Raw genomic sequence first — 25,747 nt, 5'->3', positions numbered from 1 at the left:
TCCCATCGAAAATGTGTGGCGCATTATGAAGCGTAAAATACGACAGCGGAGACCCCGGACTGTTGAACGACTGAAGCTCTACATAAAACAAGAATGGGAAATAATTCCACTTTCAAAGCTTCAACAATTAGTTTCCTCAGTTCCCAATCGTTTATTGAGTGTTGTTCAAAGAAAAGGTGATGTAACACAGTGGTGAACATGCCCTTTCCCAACTACTTTGGCACGTGTTGCAGCCATGAAATTCTAAGTTAATTATTATTTGCAAAAAAATAAAATAAAGTTTATGAGTTTGAACATCAAATATCTTGTCTTTGTAGTGCATTCAACTGAATATGGGTTGAAAAGGATCATTGTATTCCGTTTATATTTACATCCAGTCAGGGCCGGCCCGTGGCATAGGCCGTATAGGCAAATGCTAAGGGCGCCGTCCATCAGGGGGCGCCACGCCAGTGCCACAAATGTTGGGAGAAAAGAAAAAAAGTTGGTACTATTATTTCTAAATACAAAAAATAATCCCACATTAATTAAAATGCAAAGTAAAGCCTATTTAATAGAAATATTATTTGTTACAACATTACGCCCCCCCCCTCCTCCCCCGCACGGTGCGCCCCCTCCCTTCCCGTATCATGACTCTTTTTGGACGTCCCCACATCAAAAAATCAACACAAGATGCCAAAACTGTCAGGTGCCCAGGGAAGAAAAAAGAGAAAAGAAGAGGAGGAGAAACGAGAAAAGACAGAGGTAGCAGGTAGGTAACGTTAGCCTACATGAAATTATTTGTCTGTTACAGAATGTGATAGTAACCTGGCTTTTTAGCATTAAGCTAATGTTACATGATTCGGCAATTGCTAATCAATAAATAGCTAGTTCTGTTTTAACGTCGGGTTAATATTGTGGAGGGGGCTAAATTGTTATGGAAAATAATAATGTAACGTCAGGTAATTACAGTACTCCCACTTTACATTCCTCAGGGACATTTCTTTCTTTCTTTAGTTTATTTCGAACATGAACACACATCACACAATTTCATATCATTTCATTTTACATCATGCCCGAAAAGGAGTAGGAAGAAGCAAAGCTTATTTAATCCTACCTCTTTCCCACTTCAAAGCGTTTACAAATATATAGAATCATTTACTGACCTTTTTATATAATAAAATAACATCTATGAGTTAGTATACAACAGTTTTGTAATATGTAATTAATTAATTAATTCAGTCATTATTAACATACTGAGATGAAGAATATCTTATTTTCAATAAGGTTGAAAGTATTTCTCATAATTCTTCTTCTTTGTACTCTGTAAGCACTATTATTTTGAACAACCTCTTAAACTGGATCATATCAGTACAATTTTTAACTTTTTTACTTAATCTATTCCATAATTTAATTCCACATACTAATATGCTAAAAGTTCTAAGTGTTGTACGTGCATATAAATGTTTGTATTAGGTCTCTCTCAAGCAGGTGTTTTTTGTTTACATTGTTATTGCCTTCTGGTTAGCTAATGTTTGCCCTGCAGGTAATAGTCACTTTTCCACCCCTTTATATATTAGGTATAGTTGTAAGTAAAAAAAAAAGGTCAAAGACAAAGCTATTCGGGTGCTTGTGAGTATATAAAATCCACCTAAAATCTTGCCTAGGGCGCCAGATTGGTTAGGGCCGGGCCTGCATCCAGTGACGTGCAGTCACTAGAGGCAGGTGAGGCCCCATCATGGAAAGAAAAAAAAAGTAAAAAGAAAAAAAAAAAATTAAATTGTTATATGTATCCAGTGATTATACTATAAAGTTATTTTCCATTTAACTTCACCAATTTTAGATTATTTTTATTCAAAATCGCTGAATTTTCACATTTGCCGTTCAAATACTGAGAAGAGACGGTGAACAGCAGCCAGTTGAGGCACGTCACTCAGTGCCGCAACATGGATTGCGCAATGACTCGGCTAACTGCTGGCCTGCTGTGCAGTGAGACTGTATTGCTATATGAACTATATTATACATTTCCATAGTTTAGTTAGCTGAGGTGTATAATGTACAGTGTATTTTGTCAACAACTGTATGTGTGTAAAGTATTTCTTGTGCTGAGCGATCATAAAATGGCTGCAAAAGACGCACTGGCTTAGGCTCGCCTCCTGCACCCCCGCCGTAGAATTGTTATATCAACTAAAGCCCACACTTAAACCTTCCACGTGCAAGATTGAATCTATTTAAAAAAATTATTTCATAAGAAGCCAAAAAGTGCAAAAACAATAATGTTGGTGTTGGAGGAGTTGTGAATGACTGCAGGGACACAACATTAGATACCTAATTCACAACTCCTCCAACACGAACATTATTGTTTTTGCACTTTTTGGCTTCTTATTAAATAACTTTTGTAACCTATTTTCATGGGCTTTCCTCTTTGTGATGTTAAGTTCCTGTTATGCGCTGTTATACAGTATATGCCTTGAGCTCTTATTTTGAAGGCGCTAAGAGCGGAAGTGATGTCACGTTGCGGAGGTTTTTGAAAGAAGGTAAATAAAGTGGTCCTCGTGTAAACTGGAGCCTCCGTGTTTGTTATTTTGTAGTTTCATACAGTATAGGCGACCTTTATAAACCCTCGGTTACACTTTTTTAAATAGATTCAATCTTGCACGTGGAAAGTTGAAGTGAGGGCTTTAGTTGCGGCGCATGGACTTAATTTCTAAGTAAAGGTAAGACCATAATAACGTTTTTTTTTAATTAAATGTGCTTTTTTGTGTGCTACAGTTTGTATGTGTAAAGTTAAAGTTAAGTTAAAGTACCAATGATTGTCACACACACACACACTAGGTGTAATGAAATTTGTCCTCTGCATTTGACCCATCCCCTTGATCACCCCCTGGGAGGTGAGGGGAGCAGTGGGCAACAGCGGCGCCGCGCCTGGGAATCAATTTTGGTGATTTAACCCCCAATTCCAACCCTTGATGCTGAGTGCCAAGCAGGGAAGAATGCTGGTATGAGCTTTTAAACATAACCCGTTAACTGCTGCCAATCAAAAGGTGAATAAGATACTCTTTAGGGTTCATATGTTTGTAAATCTGACTGTGATGAAGTCAGTGCCTCACCAGCCATCAACCTCACCGCACGTCACTGTTTACATCTAACACAATTTCCCAACTCATATGGAAACGGGGTTTGTAAACAAAACATGATCCGGGCAACAGATCATGACAATTATTTGTTTGTTCAACCTTGGAGGATGCATTTGGAAATGCGCCTATTTCAACACTAGTTATCATTTGTTGCTAAAATACTCATACATACCAATGAAAGGCAGAGTGACGTAATAGGAGGAGTTTAGTGTTTTATATGTTTACAAGCACCCCTCTGAGGGTAACCCTAACGATGATGTGTCCTGCTAAAAATGCCTTTGACAGCCCTGCTTTAGAGCTTCAGATTAGGCCCGAAGTGTGTTCTGTCTGAGACTGGCCATATTTGTTTCTGCAGTGCGTGCTATCATATCCGCTGCCATCAAGCGCTCCTGAAATTGATAAATGACGCCGCTTGAGAACATTTGTTAGGTGCTCAGTTGTCCCAAATAGATTCGGAAGATCACATGTCAGCAGGATACAGATATATTCTTACACATTAGACACACAAGGTTGTGCGTGTCAAAGAAATGTTATCCTTCTGATAGCGTTCGTTTTTTTCTCTCCCCTGCGCTTCTTCTGTGGGCGTGAGGGAATTTATGAGCGAGCGACATGTCAGGACAAAAGGTGGGGGCCTTATTTAGTCTGGCACTGGAACACTTTGTGAGGATTCAGCCTCATTAAGTGAGGAAGATGAAGGCCCTTCATTCCTGTTGTGATTGAAAAACTGTACTCATTTTCTAATGAACGAGACACTCTTTGGATTTTGCTTGAATAAAATGTTCAACTTCAACTTTTAATTAGGATCTTTACTGTTTGAAAATCAAAAAGGCAAAAAAACCCAACAACATTAAAGTGCTGCTGTTTTTAAGAAAATAGCAGACTTATTTTGTAGTCATTTATTCGGAACAAAGTGAATGCTTGATCATTTGTTAATTAACAAAATATATTTTAATATCAACCATAAAAAAGAACAAGTGTGTTGTTTTCCAAACTGTACTCCTGATCCAAGCTTGTGAACTACAACGCTTTTTCAAATTAATTTTATAAATATTTTGTACGCTTTTAACTAAAGTGTCAAATTAAAAGCGGGCTCAATGTTTAATGTTATTAATTTATATCTTATTAACATACAGAATGCATTTTTCATTCTGTCTATAATTTCTGCTTTGGTAAGTTACCAGTTGCCAAGGCAACCACTCAGCTAATTCCCCTGGTTTGACTGAGCCATGAACTGATGGATTGACTGATGGAGCAGAAGCAACTGCATACTACATACATGTGAATACCGACTAGGGTTGTACGGTATACCGGTACTGGTATAGTATCGCGGTACTAATGAATCAAAAACGGAACTATACTCTGTTTGAAAAGTACCGGTTCCCGTGATATAAATGGTTTTGCGAGCAGAGAAGCATGTTCGGCAGCACACAATCACAGAGTACTTACAAACAGACACAGAAAAGGGAGAACGGACGCATTTTGGTCTAAAAACTAAAGATAAATGTGAAGTTTTAACACTGAATCGCCCTCGGGAAGAGGTGCTTTAAGACATGGCTCGCTAGCTCGCGGCGAACGTCCATTCGCAGTCGGCAGTGTTTTAGCTACTTCTAAATCACTAATCCTCGCCTCCATGGCGACAAATAAAGTAGGTCTTTTACAAATATCATCCCTGCAGGATAAAAACTAACTGATCATGCTTCACTACACACCGTAGGAGGATACAATAGCTAACCGTTAATAGCAAGCGAGCACCCTGAATGTAAACAAATGCCATGGGTGGATCTACACCTGACATCCACTGTAATGATACCAAGTACAGGAGCGTATCTAGTCGATATGATTACCGTATTTTTCGGACTATAAGTCGCAGTTTTTTTTCATAGTTTGGCCGGGGGTGCGACTTATACTCAGGAGCGACTTATGTGTGAAATTATTAACACATTACGGTAAAATATTAAATAATATTATTGAGCTCATTCACGTAAGAGACGAGATGTATAAGATTTCATGGGATTTAGCGATTAGGAGTGACAGATTGTTTGGTAAACGTATAGCATGTTCTATATGTTGTAGTTATTTGAATGACTCTTACCATAATATGTTACGTTAACATACCAGGCACGTTCTCAGTTGGTTATTTATGCCTCATATAACGTACACTTATTCAGCCTGTTGTTCACTATTCTTTATTTATTTTAAATTGCCTTTCAAATGTCTATTCTTGGTGTTGGGTTTTATCAAATACATTTCCCCCAAAAATGCGACTTATACTCCAGTGCGACTTATGCATTTTCGGCCGGTGCGACATATACTAAGGAGCGACTTATACTCCGAAAAATACGGTACATCGATATTTTTTATCGTCACAAAATCTTTTTTCCTTTTTCAAAAATGTATATTATGTTTATAAACTCAGGAAATACATCCCTGGACACACAAGGACATTGAAAATGACCATTGTATGACCCTGTGACTACTTGGTATCAGATCGATACCTAAATTTGTGCTATCATCCAAAACTATTGTAACGCATCCAAACAACAGAAGAATAAGTGATTATTACATTTTAGCAGAAGTGTAGATAGAACATGTTAAAAGAGAAAGTAACCAGATATTAACAGTAAATGAACAAGTGGATTAATAATACATTTTTACAGCTTGTCCCTCATAATTTTGACAAAATAGAATGATAAATGACACAATATGTTTCTGCATATGTCAGCAGACTAATTAGGAGCCTTTGTCTGCTTACTTTCTACTAAAAGACAAGTTGTCTAGTACCGTAATTTTTGGACTATAAGTCGCAGTTTTTTTCATAGTTTGGCCGGGGGTGCGACTTATACTCAGGAGCGACTTATGTGTGAAATTATTAACACATTACCGTAAAATATCAAAATAATATTATTTAGCTCATTCATTAAGAGACTAGACCAGGGGTCGGCAACCTTTACCTTTAAAGTTAAAGTTAAAGTTAAAGTACCAATGATTGTCACACACACACACTAGGTGTGGCGAGATTATTCTCTGCATTTGACCCATCACCCTTGATCACCCCCTGGGAGGTGAGGGGAGCAGTGGGCAGCAGCGGTGGCCGCGCCCGGGAATCATTTTTGGTGATTTAACCCCCAATTCCAACCCTTGATGCTGAGTGCCAAGCAGGGAGGTAATGGGTCCCATTTTTTTATAGTCTTTGGTATGACTCGGCCGGGATTTGAACTCACAACCTACCGATCTCAGGGCGGACACTCTAACCACTAGGCCACTGAGTGAGATGTGTGAGAGAGCAGGGTTGGCGTGGGGGCGGGGTTTGGTGGTAGCAGGGGTGTATAATGTAGCCCGGAAGAGTCTGCATGGGATTCTGGGTATTTGTTCTGTTGTGTTTATGTTGTGTTAAGGTGCAGATGTTCTCCCGAAATGTGTTTGTCATTCTTGTTTGGTTTTGGTTCAAAGTGTGGCACATTATTAGTGAGAGTGTTAAAGTTGTTTTTTATGGCCACCGTCAGTGTAACCTATGTGGCTTTTGATCAAGTATGCATTGCTGTCACTTAAGTGTGCAAGCAGAAGATGCATATAACAAGAGGCTGAGTTGGCACGCTGTTAATATAGATTGTAGAGGGTGCTGAATGCTGTACCATCATGGCACGCTCTCATTATTATTGTAAGGGTGAAAATCGGAGAATATTAATCTCGGGAGTCTTCTGCGAGAGGCACTGAAATCCGGAAGTCTCCCGGGGGGGTCGGCAAGTATGCAGCTGAGCCGCATCAGAGTCATCAAAGAGCCGCATGGACTAGACGTATAAGATTTCATGGTATTTAGCGATTAGGAGTGACAGATTGTTTGGTAAACGTATAGCATGTTCTATATGTTATAGTTATTTGAATGACTCTTACCATAATATGTTACGTTAACATACCAGGCACGTTCTCAGTTGGTTATTTATGCCTCATATAACTTACACTTATTCAGCCTGTTGTTCACTATTCTTTATTTATTTTAAATTGCCTTTCAAATGTCTATTCTTGGTGTTGGCTTTTATCAAATAAATTTCCCCCAAAAATGCGACTTATATATGTTTTTTTCCGTCTTTATTGTGCATTTTCGGCCGGTGCGACTTATACTCCGAAAAAGACGGTATATCAGATGGTAAATATTTGGAGTTTATGTTAAATGCACTTTTAAATCATAATTGAAATAAACTTACCAATTAAGCCAACTCAAGAATGTTTTTCCTCGTGTCTGCTGCCTGAAGAGGAAGTGCACGCAAATGCTACAAAATAAAACCACTGCCTCTCTTTGTGCGTGTGCATGTAATAATTTATATATACTTACACACACAGAGCATGACGACAATACAAATCTATAATGCGATTGATTCATTCTTAATTTATTCTTGATTCAAATGAATGATTTGTTATTTCAAAATAAGACAAAATTATGTTTAATCCACTGAGTTTTAAGTAACTGTGAGTTAATTATTTTAAGTAGCAGTTACATAATCTGCAAATAAATTAATATAAATTAAATTTATCATTAAATTATCAAATACATTTCCCCCCAAAATGCGACTTATACTTTAGTGCGCCATATATATGTTATGCATTTTCGGCCGGTGCGACTTATACTCCGGAGCGACCTATATTCCGAAAAATACGGTACATCGATATTTTTTATCGTCACAAAATCTTTTTTCCTTTTTCAAAAATGTATATTATGTTTATAGACTCATGACCATAGGTGAGGATGGGAACGTAGATCGACCGGTAAATTGAGAGCTTTGCCTTCCGGCTCAGCTCCTTCTTCACCACAACAGATCGATACAGCGTCCGCATTACTGAAGACGCCGCACCGATCCGCCTGTCGATCTCACGATCCACTCTTCCCTCACTTGTGAACAAGACTCCGAGGTACTTGAACTCCTCCACTTGGGGCAGGGTCTCCTCCCCAACCCGGAGATGGCACTCCACCCTTTTCCGGGCGAGAACCATGGACTCGGACTTGGAGGTGCTAATTCTCATCCCAGTCACTTCACACTCGGCTGCGAACCGATCCAGTGAGAGCTGAAGATCCTGGCCAGATGAAGTCATCAGGACCACATCATCTGCAAAAAGCAGAGACCTAATCCTGCAGCCACCAAACCGGATCCCCTCAACGCCCTGACTGCGCCTAGAATCGGAATCGGTGACAAAGGGCACCCTTGGCGGAGTCCAACCCTCACTGGAAACGTGTCCGACTTACTGCTGGCAATGCGGACCAAGCTCTGACACTGATCACACAAGGAGCGGACCGCCACAATCAGACAGTCCGATACCCCATACTCTCTGAGCACTCCCCACAGGATTTCCCGAGGGACACGGTCGAATGCCTTCTCCAAGTCCACAAAGCACATGCAGACTGGTTGGGCAAACTCCCATGCACCCTCAAGGACCCTGCCGAGAGTGTAGAGCTGGTCCACGGTTCCACGACCAGGACGAAAACCACACTGTTCCTCCTGAATCCGAGGTTCGACTATCCGGCGTAGTCTCCTCTCCAGTACACCCGAATAGACCTTACCGGGAAGGCTGAGGAGTGTGATCCCACGATAGTTGGAACACACCCTCTGGTTCTCCTTCTTAAAGAGAGGAACCACCACCCCGGTCTGCCAATCCAGAGGTACCGCCCCCGATGTTGTAAATGAACAAGTGGATTAATAATCAATTTTTACAGCTTGTCCCTCATAATTTTGACAAAATAGAATGATAAATGACACAACATCTTACTGAATACGTCAGCAGACAAATTAGGAGCCTTTGTTTGCTTACTTTCTACTAAAAGACAAGTTGTCTAGTACAGGGGTCGGCAACCCAAAATGTTGAAAGAGCCATATTGGACCAAAAATACAAAAACAAATCTGTCTGGAGCCGCAAAAAATTAAAAGCCATATTACATACAGATAGTGTGTCATGAGATATACATTGAATTAAGAGGACTTAAAGGAAACTAAATGAGCTCAAATATACCTACAAATGAGGCATAATGATGCAATATGTACATATAGCTAGCCTAAATAGCATGTTAGCATCGATTAGCTCGCAGTCATGCAGTGACCAAATATGTCCGATTAGCACTCCAACAAGTCAATAACATCAACAAAACTCACCTTTCATGCACAACCTTAAAAGTTTGGTGGACAAAATGAGACAGAAAAAGAAGTGGCATAAAACATGTCCTAGAAAGTATGAGAAAGTTATACATGTAAACAAACTCCGGTGAGTTCAAGGACCGCCAAAATTAGTAGGACAAAACGGCGCTCGCCAAATACTCGAATCAGTGAAGCATGTTTAATATAAACAGTGTGCTTTATAACAATTAGGGAGGTTTGTGTCATGTTTGTCCTCCTACAGAAACCATATTAAAACAAAAAATAGATTTTTCCCCCTCATCTTTTTCCATTTTTCATACATTTTTGAAAAAGCTCCAGAGAGCCACTAAGGCGGCACTAAAAAGCCGCATGCGGCTCTAGAGCCGCGGGTTGCCGACCCCTGGTCTAGTATGTTCACTATTTTATTTAAGGACAAATATGTTCTTCGATTGTAATAAGAAACATATGTTTAATGTACCCTAAGATTTTTTTGTTAAAATAAAGCCAATGATACAATTTTTGTGGTCCCCCTTATTTAGAAAAGTACCAAAAAGTATCGAAATACATTTTGGTACCGGTACTAAAATATTGGTATCGAGACGACACTAATACCGACAAACAGGCCAAGAACATCCACTTCACATTTGGAATATTTTATTGTGAAGTAAACATGTTTTTCATCTATAATTGAAAGAAAATGCAGCCACAGCCATCCATGTGTGTACAGTAAAATACAGAAAATGACACATGATTTTCATCATTAAATTAGCAGTCATTTGAACTTGGATTACAACTGATAAGACAGTGGATGTACGAAGACTTGAACGAGAGTACAGCAGCACTCAAGACAGCAGTAACAGTCCTATAAAAAAACACTTGTTGTTTAACGTACGACACTTGAACGCCTGCATTAACGTCTTATAAATCATGTACTTAAGAGCTGACTTAGTCTTATGAGTCACACACACACAGAAGATATACAAGTTTCTCTTCATTTGTGCAATCTTTCATGCATTTTATGTGCATTAATGGATTAGCATCAGGGTTCAAGTTACTTCCCCTCAAGGCCCATCAGAGCCACTATAAATACAGTCAATTCTGAAAGGCCTTTTATAAATGAAGAACATTCTTTTTTTTAATTGAAAACATTGCATTTTCCGTGTGAAGTGAGTACGCTCTTCAATTTCCAGCAACCATTTTATTAGAGTAAACTGATATATAATAGTTAGTGTACAGCTTGTTCAGCAGTACAATGAAAATGACTCAGCACAATCAATCAATCAAAGTTTACTTATATAGCCCTTAATCACAAATGTCTCAAAGGGCTGCACAAGCCACAACGACTCAGATCCCACATCAGGGCAGGAAAAAACTCAACCCAATGGGAAAAACGAGAAACCTTGGAAGGGACCTTAGATGTGGGACAATCCGGATGGTTCTTTTCCTCTTTGTTCCAGAGGACACTACGTCCACAGTTTCCAAAAACAATTTGAATTGTGGACTTGTCAGACCACAGAACACTTTTCCACTTTGCATCAGTCGATCTTAGATGATCTCGGGCCCATCAAGGCCGGCGGCGTTTCTGGGTGTTGTTGATAAATGGCTTTTGCTTTGCATAGTATAGTTTTAACTTGCACTTACAGACGTAGTGACGAACTGTAGTTACTGACAGTGGTTTTCTGAAGTGTTCCTGAGCCCATGTGGTGATATCCTTTACACACTGATGTCGCTTTTTGACCTTTGATCCTGAGGAATCAAAGGTCCGTAATATCATCACTTACAGTACGTGCAGTGATTTCTCCAGATTCTCTGAACCTTTTGATGATATTACGGACCGCAGATGGTGAAATCCTTAAATTCCTTGCAATAGCTGGTTGAGAAATGTTGTTCTTAAACTGTTCGACAATTTGCTCACGCATTTGTTGACAAAGTGGTGACCCTCGCCCCATCCTTGTTTGTGAATGACTGAGCATTTCATGAAAGCTGCTTTTATACCCAATCATGGCACCCACCTGTTCCCAATGAGCCTGTTTCCCTGTGGGATGTTCCAAATAAGTGTTTGATGAGCATTCTTCAACTTTCTCAGTGTTCTTTGCCAACATGTTGCAGGCATCAAACTCCAAATGAGCTAATATTTGCAAAAAAATAAAGTTTCTCAGTTCGAACATTAAATATCTAGTCCTTGCAGTCTATTCAATTGAATATAGGTTTAAAAGGATTTGCAAATCATTGTATCCTGTTTTTATTTACCATTTACACAACGTGCCAACTTCAATGGTTTTGGGTGTAGTTGCATGTTCATTTCTTGCCGACACGCGATCTAATTGAAATCATCTCTTTCTGTGCAATACTGGAAATAAAATACAACCCCCAAAGTAATGTATTCAAAAGAGTCATCAAAATGCACATTGTGTCAATAGGACATTTTGCGGCGAAAGTAAACGTGCACCAAGGGCATCATTTTGCAGAAATCAAAAGTTGACTCACATAAGTGACTTGCAATATTCAAAATGAAGGTTACCTGATGGATTAAATTACCTCTTTTTTGACCGGCTATTTATCAACTTCAATACTGGTCAAACACAAACATTTATTAATGTCACTACTAGGAATGATGTTCGAAACCGGTTGTCCCGGTTGTTCAATAAGAACATGATTCCATGGACTCGAATCACTTTTTGAGAACCGGGTCCCGTTATCGAGGCTACTATAGTAAAGAAAACGAGTTGGTTCTTTATTCGAATCCCTGGGAACGAATCACTTTTTTTTTTACTAGGAAATGCCCTGTGGCACGTCCCAGGAATAGACGTAGCTCAGTCATTAGGCGGCAGATACAGAAAGCAGCAACAACAATGGACCGGAAAAAACGCCTCAAGGCATGGCTTAAATTTACAAAAAAACATGACGAGGAAACTGCTATCTGCAATTATTGCCAGGCTTCGCTCTCATGTAAGAGGGGAAGTAAAACAAGCATGTTGAAACATGTTCAGGCTGCACATAACCTGAAGGTTAGAGAAAGGTGTCGTGGAGAACCTGCAGCGCCAATTCCAGTGATAGTGGCGGTGAGTAATTAACGTTAACTGTTGCCGGTTAATTTCCATATCTGCTCACTCGTAGCCTTTAGGCTGAAATAATGTTACCTCGTATGTCAATCCAGGATTGCAGTAATGTTAGGTAGACTAACGTTACCTAAGCCTAGTCAGTGGCTAACGGTAACGTTAACGTTAGCCTTTTTGTATGTGTCTGATAACGTTAACGTTATCTTGTAGCCTACACCAGTGGTCCCCAACAACCGGGCCGTGGCCCGGTACCGGTCCGTGGATCGATTGGTACCGGGCCGCACAAGAAATAAAATTTAAAAAAAAATATATATATATTTTTTTTAAATTAAATCAACATAAAAAACACAAGATACACTTACGATTAGTGCACTAACCCAAAAAAACCTCCCTCCCCCATTTATACTCATTCACACTCATTCACACAAAAGGGTTGTTTCTTTCTGTTATTAATATTTCTGGTTCCTACATTATATATCAATATAGATCAATACAGTCTGCAGGGATACATTCCATAAGCACACATGATTGTATTTTCTTATGACAAAAAAATAAAAAATACCATACCATGGGTAACAACAGTCAATATTGATTTATTTTATTTTATTTTTTTAGGGTGGTAACAACAGTCAATATTTATTTTTATTTAATTTTTTTTCTTAAAAAATAAAAGTGAGCTTTTGTTAAACCAAATATTGTGTTTTTTTTCCATATACAACAACCTATCTGGATTCGATAAGAGAATCGATAAGGAATCGGTTCGATAAGAGGATTCGATAATGGGCTCGAACTCGATAATTTCTTATCAAACATCATCCCGAGTCACTACTCGTATTACTGTACAGTAGTACCTCCATTTTTGTTAGTCATTCGTTCCAATACATCCAATGAAGAACTGTATGAAAACTGAAGGAATCCACTAATACGTTCCAGACCCCCAAAACAAAACACAAAATACATTTTATGGAAAATAATTGTATTTGTACCTGCATAAAACAATGTGACACACAAATGACAAATACACAGGATAAATGCACATTATGGACTCACCCTCGTTATGGGGAAGACACAACAAAATGCACACGATGCCGGCCAAAGCCGAAGTTGATCGACCCGGCCATCCAAAAAGGAAACAACCGCCGAACGGAACGTAAATCTAACACCATTAACGGGCCCCGAAAGGCTAGACGCTGGGGGAGGAGAAGGACACAGACTGTGCTCAATAACCTCTTCAGTTTGCTACTTTATGCCGTGTTACTGTACAGCCACTGTCTTTTATTATATCTGGGAATAAACACAAGCACCTGTGGAAATATTTCATGTTTCAAGGTCTACACCTGCGGCTTATAGACTCGTGCGACCAATATACTGGTTGTATGAAATAAAATTAGTCCACAAATTAGGTGGGTGTGGCTTATAATTAGCAGTGTTGGGACTACAAAGTAACGTAACGCATTAGTGTTATTTTTTAGATTCAGTAACTCAGTTACCGTTACTACATGATGCGTTACTGCGTTATTTTACGTTATTTTTTATGTAGTATCGGCTAGAAACAGAAGATCTGAGTGTGTTTTATTGGAGCGCTGCAGTGTCAAGGAAAATAAAATGCCTGCTTTGTGTGGGTGGGGCCTCCAGACCGCAGTAGAGGGTCGCAGGGAGACGTTCCTCCAGGGCTTATGTACTTCGGGGCTAACAACCTTCACTTTATCCGGAAGTGGGTCTTTACAGCTGAGGGTGAATGACGAGGCCGGCGGTTTGTTGCAACTCTGTGACTTTATTGGACGCAGCCATCCACCAAGCTAGAGCGCCTGCACGCACTCACTGTCGCCGTTCCCTCACCTCTCTCGCCCACTCACTCACTGACGTCACTCACCTCACATGGTGTCATATCTTAAAGGACCACACACACACACATACGCTACTCTTATAACAACTAACAAGACATCATGGTGAAGCCAGAAGTCGAGTTTCTTAACATGGAGATATTCTCAATACTTTTCTTTTGTCGAGCACAAAAAAAATAACATTTTAGTTAAATGTAAGTTGTGTCTTTGATCAAAGATCCTATCTACTTAAAGTTCAAGTTCAAGTGCCATTATGTTGCAGCTATTTAAAATAGTTTCGTCAATTTGTTCTGGCCTGAAATAAATTGGCCCTTTGAAACATATCTTTGTCTTTGTGTGTTGTATGTAGACCACATTGCTTAGCAGATTTCAGTGATGCAAATGCATGTCAAGTTGATCAACAGATTGTATTATTCTCCAGTGCAATAACAGTACTGAAATGAAGGCTAAAAGGGCATTAATGGGAGCCTTAAAAAAAAAGAAAAAAAAAAAGAAGTACCGTATTTTCCGCACTATAAGGCGCACCGGATTATAAGGCGCACCTTCAATGAATGGCCTATTTTAAAACTTTGTTCATATATAAGGCGCACCGCATTATAAGACGCATAGAATAGACGCTACAGTAGAGGCTGGGGTTACGTTATGCATCCTGTAGTTGCGAGACCTGTTGTGGCTCAATATTGGTCCATATATAAGGCGCACCGGATTATAAGGCGCACTGTCAGCTTTTGAGAAAATTGGAGGTTTTTAGGTGCGCCTTATAGTGCGGAAAATACGGTAACTAAATAGTGTTGCGTTTTGGACCAGTTGTTCCTCCCAGGGAATTCAAGTCACAAGTCGCTCCCAAGCTCTTTACGACACTTAAAGCTGAGTTGAAAAACCACCAGAGACAGAATAGGTATTTTGTTGTATATTGGCAAAGCTTTGCAGACATACATTTGAGACCAGTCCAGGATAGAACATTCTATCGCCCCGCCAAAATGGTCTGTCTCCCCGACCCCAAAACCCTCTCTCCTCTCCCCTCTCCCTAGTCAAAACACATGCTAGTCAAAACACATTCCAAAGAATTCAAGGTTAACACACACAGTTTACTTGCAGAGAAACAGAAAGAGAATAAATGGAAAACACGAGCTGTTTTCAAATATGACTATGAAAGAAAATAAGTAACACTAAAATTCGGATATATGTAAATATCTGCCTCCGACAATAGTTACTTTATTACAGTAACGCATTACTTTTTGGTGTAAGTACCTGAGTTAGTTACTTTTGAAATAAAGTAACCAGTAACTGTAACTAGTTGCTGGTTTTCAGTAACTAACCCAACACTGATAATTAGGTGCGCCCGAAAGCCAGGAAATTATGGCAATACATGTTTTCAGTATGGTGAAAGTTTGACCGTGGAATGGATTAATTCAGTTAAAACGGTGAATGGATATTTCATCTGTTTAAGTTTACTACACAGACAGCAGTTATTCATAAAAATAACTAAAAACAAACCTGAGGCGAAAATGCTGCAGAGAATTATATCATTTAAAATCCTAGTTTACAGCATCTAAAATCAATGACCCATGGAATAGCATTTATGTGACACTACAGAAAATCTCTTCACATTAACCAACAGCATGAAGTCATGGTTATGAATAATATAAATTAAAGATACTGCACCGTGATAACCCTTAAACGCGTTGGACAGGAATATACTGTGTATACGTGCGTATAACCAGTGCGGAATGGAGGCATGTGAATAGAAACAAATAATTGCTGTTTTTCCCGCGTCTGAGCCAAGCCCAAACTAATGACACACATTTTGACCGACTTCACACCCAGTGGGCTTGATTTTTTTTCTGTGTATTTGCTGATAAGGACAAAGAAAAAAGTCTGACGCTGGCCTCAAGAAAAAAAAGAACACATGAATAAACAGCATGCAAATAGAAACAGCTTGCCTTATGAACTAGATAAATTAATTCCATTTATGTTTATGGTGGCGTCAGCCTCAGTGTGTTACTCTGCTATCATTACCTGGAATTTTGCGCTGTGAATATGAGCGTTATCTAGTTTTCATGGACGCCGACGGGGATTCGATGTTTATTACTGATGGGCGCAGCATTTTCCTGGTAAATTGAGAGGGAAAAAAAATATAAACACCCACACCCCAACAAGCAAACAATGTTTAGGGAAAACAAACACACACCCCACCAAGCCCCGAGAGGAAATCCAGGCTCAGAACTAAATTCTTGGATGTGGAAGCGTGTTCCCAAACGGCTGCCCATTCTGCCGGAACCGATCCCTGTGGAGGATTTCTCATGAGCCATTGTGATCTTGCAGACATGCGTGAGTACACACATACACACACACATTTGACCATGGTGCTATTAGGATAAAGTCCACATCCACCAGTTTAGTTAAAATGTTCTGGAAAGGTGTTTTTTTCTTCCCATCACATTCTCAGCCAAGAGCACCCAGGCCACACAGGATGTTGTCCAAAATCCGTAGAATCGCTTGCCATTCATCACTCTGCAGCCACTTAAAAGTTTGAACTATATGGTTCAAAAGAGTTTGATTTATAACTGTCATGATCCGTGGTCGGATCATGTTTTGTGTTATCGGTTTGTTTTGGACTCCTTTTTAGTTCCTGGTTATGCACTTCTTGAGTGTAGTCACCATGGTTACTTATGATTTTCACCTGCCTTTTCGCGCACCTGTTGCTCATCAGAGACTCTATTTAGTTCTGCCTTTTCCGGTCACTTATTGTAGCTTCGTTGTTTGCTGTATGCAACAGTCACGTTTGTTTATTCCTGGTCTTGATTCCTGATTCCGGTGCTAAGTAGGTTTTTGTTTTAGCTTCTCGTGCGAACGGCACGCTTTCCTTTTGTTTGTTTTTTTTGTCTGTTTGTATCCATGTACTATTTAAGTTAAATAATACCAACTCCTACCTCACGCTGTCGTCTGGAATAGTCCGTGTAGCATTGGAGGAACGATCCCGCAGCAAGCAACCATAACTGTGACAATAACACCTTGATTCGTTTAAGACGTACAGCATGTGGCGGGCCAGTGTATTTTTCCCCCCCACTACAGAGTATGGAAATAGTGAAGAGACACGTCTATTGACAGCCTTCCCTGCCGTGACACGATTAAGATGTAACATCCTGCTTCAGGTTTTAGTCTACGTTTCTCTAAAAATATACCGTTCAATTTGCAAGAAAACGTTGAATGCAGCTGAGATAGGCTCCAGTACCCCACCGCGACCATACTTGCCAACCTTGAGACCTCCGAATTCGGGAGATGGGGTGGTGTTTTGGGGGGTTGCCGGGGGTGTATATATTTCATACTTGCCAACCCTCCCGGATTTTCCGGGAGACTCCCGAAATTCAGCGCCTCTCCCGGAAATCTCCCGGGACAAATTTTCTCCCGAAAATCTCCCGAAATTCAGGCGGAGCTAGAGGCCACGCCCCCTCCAGCTCCATGCGGACCTGAGTGACGTGTTGACAGCCTGTTCACACGTCAGCTTTCCCACAATATAAACAGCTAATGATCGAGGGCGAGTTCTTGGTTTCCTATGTGGGTTTATTGTTAGGCAGTTTCATTAACGTCCTCCCAGCGCGATAACAACAGCAGTCACGTTTTCGTCTACCGTAAAGCAGTTCGTCTGCCGCAAACAGCAATGTTGTGACACTTTTAAACAGGACAATACTGCCATCTACTGTACATGCATATGTGACCCACTCATAATGTGTCACATTTTTGTGTTGATTTATTTATTGTATTTTGTGGTTTGAATTCGTTTTTGGAGCGGTCATTACGCATTTATCAGTATTCACATTGGTCAGTAGGGGGCAGTAGGGCGTTTCTTCCCAATTGAATGCTATCACCTGCAGACCGGAAGTGTCTTGTCATTCTGATGAGCGCGACCAGTCTGTGAACAATTGAAACGTCCTGTGTGCTTTTTCCTCCTGTATAACAGGTTAGTTTTGGTGAATCAACTCACTGAATAATATCCATGTGATCTTTATAAGTTTAAGTACACATTCTGATGGTGGAGCCTAACTCTAAAGTGTTTGTGAGTTGTAGTTTGTATTTGTGAATGAATCCAGTGCACAGCTGCAGTAATCAATACAAAAAGGCGACGTGAGTGCGCAATGTTTATATAGGAACTTCTGATCCTAATTCAGACTCCCAAATTAGAGCTCCCGTTTTCTTATTGATTTTATAATGTATATTTGTATAATGTGTGTGTTCTGAAATAGTGACAGAGAATAGAACAAGGATGGACAATTCAACCCTTAACTCAACAATGAGTAGATGAGTGTTATGTGTGTGTAAAACGCCTTTCTGTTATTCGCTCTTGGAGCGATGACGTCACAATGTGACGTCACATCGGGAAGCAATACGCCATTTTCTCAAACACATTACAAACACTGAGTCAAATCAGCTCTGTTATTTTCCGTTTTTTCGACTGTTTTCCGTACCTTGGAGACATCATGCCTCGTCGGTGTGTTGTCGGAGGGTGTAACAACACGAACAGGGACGGATTCAAGTTGCACCAGTGGCCCAAAGATGCGAAAGTGGCAAGAAATTGGACGTTTGTTCCGCACACTTTACCGACGAAAGCTATGCTACGACAGAGATGGCAAGAATGTGTGGATATCCTGCGACACTCAAAGCAGATGCATTTCCAACTGGACTGGACAGATCAGCTTTCAGGAAAAGAGAGCGGATGAGGGTATGTCTACAGAATATATTAATTGATGAAAACTGGGCTGTCTGCACTCTCAAAGTGCATGTTGTTGCCAAATGTATTTCATATGCTGTAAACCTAGTTCATAGTTGTTAGTTTCCTTTAATGCCAAACAAACACATACCAATCGTTGGTTAGAAGGCGATCGCCGAATTCGTCCTCGCTTTCTCCCGTGTCGCTGGCTGTCGTGTCGTTTTCGTCGGTTTCGCTTGCATACGGTTGTAACCGATATGGCTCAATAGCTTCAGTTTCTTCTTCAATTTCGTTTTCGCTACCTGCCTCCACACTACAACCATCCGTTTCAATACATGCGTAATCTGTTGAATCGCTTAAGCCGCTGAAATCCGAGTCTGAATCCGAGCTAATGTCGCTATTCCTTGCTGTTCTATCCGCCATGTTTGTTTGTGTTGGCTTCACTATGTGACGTCACAGGAAAATGGACGGGTGTATATAACGATGGTTAAAATCAGGCACTTTGAAGCTTTTTTTAGGGATATTGCGTGATGGGTAAAATTTTGAAAAAAACTTCGAAAAATAAAATAAGCCACCTGGGGACTGATTTTTAATGGTTTTAACCCTTCTGAAATTGTGATAATGTTCCCCTTTAAATGTACTCAAAAAGAGGGCGAAGCAGTGGCGCATGCAAACGGTCCCAAACATAATCAATTGTCGAGCACTGAGGAACAGGCGAGGCAGGCATAAATAGCCGCCTGATTGGTACCTTCAAAGAGGTGTGCCAGGCTGCCAATCAGGGACAGGTAAGGGAAACGAGCACTCAGGGAAACAAGCAGGAAGGGGAACAAAAATAAGAGCGCCGACAGGAAACAAACAACAAACAAGGAACCACAACCAGAAGTGAAGTGACAGATCGTCACATACTGTTTGCAACATTAAAACTAGACTTTTTGCCTTGATTATTATTAAACACACATTTTTATTCATATTTTATTATTCTATGTTATCAATTACCTGCTTATTTTGTGCCACTGTTCTATATACTGGTGTTGCTACTATCAGAACCTTCATTTTCCTTATGGCACATCAACAATGCTCTCTCTAATCTAGTCAAGTCAAGTCAAATGTATTAACATGAGTCAACCTTATGTAATACAATGTCATTTTTAATGCATCTTTGAAAAAATCCCCCAAAACAAAGCTTTACACACATCTACCGCAGTGAAATTCAGAGTCGGTTTGCCCGATGACTATCTCAGTCAACAGTCGGATTAGAAATTATCGGAGTTGTGCAGCTGTCCAGCTCAGTCGGTGAGATAATTTCCCCAAACATGTGGCAGGATAAGACGTCGTATTTGGGTGTAATTTAACAGGTGTAGTTAATCTCAGTAAATAACAGATCTAATCCAAACATATGACTTCAGAGCCAGATGGAAACCCATTATAATAAAAAAAAAAAAAAAAAAACTGACAGCAAATAGAAATTAGCAGGACTATATCAAAAATACAAACCATCAAAATGTGTAGAGCGATGAAATATCGACCGTTTCCATAAGAGTTGGGAAATTGTGTTAGATGTAAATATAAACGGAATACAATGATTTGCAAATCCTTTTCAACCCATATTCAATTGAATGCACTACAAAGACAACATATTTGATGTTCAAACTCATAAACTTTATTTTTTTTTTTGCAAATAATAGTAACCTTAGAATTTCATGGCTGCAACACGTGCCAAAGTAGTTGGGAAAGGGCATGTTCACCAGTGTTACATGGCCTTTCTTTTTAACAACACTCAGTAAACGTTTGGGAACTGAGGAGACACATTTTTTAAGCTTCTCAGGTGGAATTCTTTCCCATTCTTGCTTGATGTACAGTTTAAGTTGTTCAACAGTCCGGGGGTCTCCGTTGTGGTATTTTAGGCTTTATGGGAGACAGGTCTGGACTACAGGCAGGCCAGTCTACTCTTTTACTATGAAGCCACGTTGATGTAACACGTGACTTGGCATTGTCTTGCTGAAATAAGCAGGGGCGTCCATAGTAACGTTGCTTGGAGGGCAACATATGTTGCTCCAAAACCTGTATGTACCTTTCAGCATTAATGGCGCCTACACAGATGTGTAAGTTACCCATGTCTTGGGCACTAATACACCCCCATACCATCACAGATGCTGGCTTTTCAACTTTGCGCCTATAACAATCCAGATGTTTCTTTTCGTCTTTGGTCCGGAGGACACAACGTCCACAGTTTCCAAAAACAATTTGAAATGTGGACTCGTCAGATCACAGAACACTTTTCCACTTTGTATCAGTCCATCTTAGATGAGCTAAGGCCCAGCGAAGCCGACGGCGTTTCTGGGTGTTGTTGATAAACGGTTTTCGCCTTGCATAGGAGAGTTTTAACTTGCACTTACAGATGTAGCGACCAACTGTAGTTACTGACAGTGGGTTTCTGAAGTGTTCCTGAGCCCATGTGGTGATATCCTTTACACACTGATGTCGCTTGTTGATGCAGTACAGCCTGAGGGATCGAAGATCACGGGCTTAGCTGCTTACGTGCAGTGATTTCTCCAGATTCTCTGAACCCTTTGATGATATTACGGACCGTAGATGGTGAAATCCCTGAATTCCTTGCAATAGCTGGTTGAGAAAGGTTTTTCTTAAACTGTTCAACAATTTGCTCACACATTTGTTGACAAAGTGGTGACCCTCGCCCCATCCTTGTTTGTGAATGACTGAGCTTTTCATGGAATCTACTTTTTTACCCAATCATGGCACCCACCTGTTCCCAATATGCCTGTTCACCTGTGGGATGTTCCAAATAAGTGTTTGATGAGCATTCCTCAACTTTATCAGTATTTATTGCCACCTTTCCCAACTTCTTTGTCACGTGTTGCTGGCATCAAATTCTAAAGTTAATGATTATTTGCAAAAAAAAAAAGTTTATTCAATTGAATATGGGTTGAAAAGGATTTGCAAATCATTGTATTCCGTTTATATTTACATCTAACACAATTTCCCAACTCATATGGAAACGGGGTTTGTAGAACAAGGGTGTCAAACTCATGATAGCTCAGGGGCCACATTGACGAGAATCTATTCCCAAGTGGGTAAACGACTGGTAAAATCATGTCATGATAACTTAAAAATAAAGACAACTTCAGATTGTTTTCTTTGTTTAAAAATAGAACAAGCACAATCTGAAAACATACATATCATAATGTTTTTGGTTTTTTTATACTTACATGTTGCTGTTCATAGTCGTCTAGCTTCATTTGTCGTGATTTATAATTTCTGAATAAATGATGCGATAATATTCATCAGTCAAATAGGTTTTAAAACGCTCTCATTGGTGTTAAGTTTTAATCTGTCTGAAGATTTAATAAATAGTAATACCAAAATCAAATTGCAGGATGTTATTAATGTAATTTACTCATTTTCCCTAACTGATGCACTAACATCATGTGGTTTATTCTGTACATATGTAGCATCATCTACGACAAAACCTGTGAATTTGGACTCATTTCATGAATCACACAGTTAGAAGGGGATACATATTAATGCATACTTGCCAACCCTCCCGGATTTTCTGGGAGACTCCCGAAATTCAGGGCCTCTCTCGAAAACCTCCCGGGACAAATTTTCTCCCGAAAATCTTCCGAAATTCAGGCGGAGCTGGAAGCCACGCCCCCTCCAGCTCCATGCGGACCTGAGTGACGTGTCAACAGCCTGTATTCACGTCCGCTTTCCCACAATATAAACAGCATGCCTGCCCAAACACGTTATAACTGTAGAATGATGGAGGGCGAGTTCTTGGTTTCTTATGTGGGTTTATTGTTAGGCAGTTTCATTAACGTCCTCCCAGCGCGGTAACAACACACAACAACAACAGTCATGTTTTATTCTACCGTAAAGCAGTTGTTGTAATATATTGAGTTGGAGGCAATAACCAGGCGAGGTTATGAAGTACGTCTCTTTACTGTAGACTTCAGAACAGACTCACAACACTTGACGTCAGGTGCGCAACACCACATAAATCGTTGGCCAACCAAAAAGTAACCCCAGTACGCTATAGCCAACATTCACCAGGAGATGGCAACAGACATACATAGATCACGCTATTACATTCCTCCCCTTTTATAAATGTAGAAGTTACTCAAAATAAATAAACAACCCAACCAAAAAATGCAGCAGCTCAATTAAAAAACTGTACTTAAGCCACATTCTTTTTTTTTTTTTTTAGTACTGAAGTTTTAACCCTCATTTGTAAACAATAACATGCTTATTATACAAACAGTATTCGTACACCTTTAACACAGACTTTTATACTCTCTTCAGAGATTCAGTTTTTTGGTGGTACTCGAAACCTTTCTGGGTACCTGCGAAAGGGTGTTCAGCATGGTTAGAAAAATAGTGACAGAGAATAGAACAATGATGGACAATTCAACCCTTAACTCAACAATGAGTAGATGAGTGTTATGTGTGTGTATATGTGTAAATAAATGAACACTGAAATTCAAGTATTTATTTTATATATATATATATATATATATATATATATATATATATATATATATATATATATATATATATATATATATATATATAAATAAAATCAAATAAATATATACAGTATATAACTAGAATTCACTGAAAGTCAAGTATTTCTTACATATATATATATATATATATATATATATATATATACATATATATGAAATACTTGTTTTGTTGAAGTCTAGCTGTAAATATACTCCTCCCCTCTTATAGCCACGCCCCCAACCACGCCCCCCCCCACCCCGACCACGCCCCAACCCCCCACCCCCCCTACCTCCCGAAATCGGAGGTCTCAAGGTTGGCAAGTATGTATTAATGTGCACCCAGATAATGGTCTCCTCAGTCCTCTATCTTAACCGGGCACACAGCTCCGCCCCCTCTGAAGTCATGCGCACTCCTGCGGTAGGGGATACAATGAATTGCTATTGCGACATCCAGTGGACACATTTAGAAGAGCAGTTTCTTTCGGTCAAAAATTTCTGCAAATTTTCATACTGACCAAAATCATCTCGCGGGCTGGAAAAAACCTGTTCGCCTGGCCGGTACGTTTCACAACCCTGATCTAGAATCAAGGGATTCCGCAATCAAATAGATTTTAAAACAATATTGTGACAGTCTCGTGCTGTCGTGCGGGTTCCACGGACCACCAAGAAAGGACATTCTGTCGAACAGGTTTAGACTTCTTTATTTTTCAATAAGAAAGTCTCTTGCCGGATTGCTTTTTCAGCCTTGCCGTTCCCTGCTCGCTCTTCAGCCCCGGCTTTTCAGCTTTGTGCGTCGTCTTCTTCCTTGCGCTCTCGGTCTCTCTCGCTCAGCATCAGCTTCCCTCTGGCTCCTTCTCTTCTCTCCGCCTCTCTACCCCACGTTCACGGCTGCCGCCCTTTTACACCGTGCGACAGGATTATTTAATTGTGTGCAGCTCGCCGTCCACGCCTCCTTGCCGCCATCCTGCAGTGGGCTCCGGTGTGCCCTGCCTCGCTGTCGGCCTGCCGGCCCCGCCTCTCCACAAATATATTTAAAATTTTAATTCTAACGTACTCTATAATCACAAATATTTACCTTGATAAATGTGCCAAAAAATGGGCCAGGAAGAATATACTCCCTACACCATTTTTACTATCAAAAATAAATTAAAATAAAACCTCTTCTAACCCTAATATTCAATTGCAGAAGCCCTAGGCTAACCCATACTTGCCAACCCTCCCGAATTTTCCGGGAGACTCCCGAAATTCAGCGCCTCTCCCGAAAACCTCCCGGGACAAATTTTCTCCCGAAAATCTCCCGAAATTCAGGCAGACCTGAGTGACGTGTCGACAACCTGTTTTCACGTCCGCTTTCCCACAATATAAACAGCATGCCTGCTCAATCACATTATAACTGTAGAATGATGGAGGGCGAGTTCTTAGTTTCTTATGTGGGTTTATTGTTAGGCAGTTTCATTAACGTCCTCGCAGCGCGGCAACAACACACAACTACAGCAGTCATGTTTTCGTCTGCCGTAAACAGCAATGTTGTGACACTCTTAAACAGGACAATACTGCCATCTACTGTACATGCATATGTGACGTTAACATCTACAGCTTTTAGAGAGTGCAGTGCACAACTGCGCACACAACAAGGAGACGAAGCAGAATGCATCGTCAGAGAGGGTGTTCAGCATGGTTAGAAAAATAGTGACAGAATAGACAATTCAACCCTTAACTCAACAATGAGTAGATGAGTGTTATCTGTGTGCATATGTGTAAATAAATGAACACTGAAATTCAAGTATTTCTTTTATATATATATATATATATATATATATATATATATATATATATAGCTAGAATTCACTGAAAGTCAAGTATTTCTTATATGTATATATATGAAATACGTGACTTGGTGAATTCTAGCTGTAAATATACTCCTCCCCTCTTAACCACGCCCCCAACCACGCCCCCCCGAAATCGGAGGTCTCAAGGTTGGCATGTATGGGCTAACCTAACCCCATCAAGTCTGTTATTTTTTTAATGCTCATTTTTTTTCCCTTCCTGAGAGGCCTCAAAGGTGCGATATAATTCCACATCCACTCGTTATTTGCTAAGTGGCCAATCTTTCAGGGTCTAGCGTTGCACTTAATAAACTGCCATTCAATAAACTTACATTCAACTTAATGTTAAAAGATTCACTCCCTCTCTTCACAGATACAAATGACCTGTTTCAGAACTGTTTGAAATGGGATTTTATAATCATCTAATCAAATCAAATCAAATCAACTTTTGACGCAGTCAGCTTGGTTACCCTGCAAATAAGCTTTGATGGCCAACAATTAGTGCTAACAGCATCATCCCGTTAAGGAATTCGTGCTTATCTGCCTGTGGATGAA

This window comes from Nerophis lumbriciformis, linkage group LG35, assembly GCF_033978685.3.
Source record: "Nerophis lumbriciformis linkage group LG35, RoL_Nlum_v2.1, whole genome shotgun sequence".
Lineage (NCBI taxonomy): Eukaryota > Metazoa > Chordata > Actinopteri > Syngnathiformes > Syngnathidae > Nerophis > Nerophis lumbriciformis.
Note: the sequence above shows the minus strand (reverse complement) of the source record.